The sequence below is a fragment of the Aplysia californica genome, unplaced genomic scaffold (genome assembly GCF_000002075.1).
Source record: "Aplysia californica isolate F4 #8 unplaced genomic scaffold, AplCal3.0 scaffold00010, whole genome shotgun sequence".
Classification (NCBI taxonomy): Eukaryota; Metazoa; Mollusca; class Gastropoda; order Aplysiida; family Aplysiidae; genus Aplysia; species Aplysia californica.
In genome coordinates, this window is record NW_004797280.1 from 1,165,889 (window position 1) to 1,166,636 (window position 748).

The 748-nt window shown below is 42.6% G+C and overlaps 1 protein-coding gene across 1 annotated transcript in view; it reads left to right on the forward strand.

Moving 5' to 3' along the window:
* Positions 1 to 249: 249 nt before the first annotated feature.
* The window catches only part of LOC101849260 (cyclin-dependent kinases regulatory subunit 1), a 23,122-nt gene continuing 22,623 nt past the window's right edge, over positions 250 to 748 (forward strand). Inside the window, exon 1 of the mRNA XM_005089883.3 lies at positions 250 to 333. The gene's annotated coding sequence lies outside the window, so the exon portion shown is untranslated. The remainder of the gene's footprint in view (positions 334 to 748) is intronic.

The following is a 748-nucleotide window of genomic DNA, read 5'->3' on the forward strand; positions in this document are numbered from 1 at the left end:
CACAGTTTGTATTTTTTGCTCTATTGCATCTGACAGTAACTATAAAAGATTTCTTCACAAAATTGAAATCTTTGAGTTCTCAAACTTTTCCGGTCTTGTGCAATTCGGTTGTTTGACAAGGAATCCGAAACTCAAACTTCGAACCTCTGACTAGCTCAAGCTGGCCTATTTTTGCACCAAAGATTTTGATTTTTCTGAAGCCAAAGCGGCCACCGCTACAGCTGCTGCGGTCAAGGGCCAAGGCCGAAAACAATCGTTAGGTTGGCCTGTCATGCGCGCCATATTCAACTCCTCCTAGCAAGCAGAAAACTCCGCCTTATTCCTTACATTCCTGTGAGTTGTGTATCACATACATTTCGAGTAATGTTTGTGTATCATTTCCTGCTAATCTACATCTATTTATTTTGTATGTCACTGACAAGGTGGTGGCTGAAGAGTCAAACATTGTCTGTTTTCCTTTTGCCTGGACTTACACTGGCTGTGGTGGTCTGTGGTCAGTCACTGGAGACCGCAAAACAAACCGCGAGCGCCATTCTTGTAAGGTAGATCTAGAGATCTAAGATCTAGATCTAGATCTAGTGTCAATTGCCACCGAGTGACGCGGTGGCAATTGACAAAAAATGACTTTTTTTCAATTGCCACCAAGTAAATTGGAGGTAAATTTTTACTTTCACTCCCGCACACAGATGCACTGTTTCAGGGGTCAAACTGCTGTACTGTTTGCTGCAGATCACACATAAAGCCACTA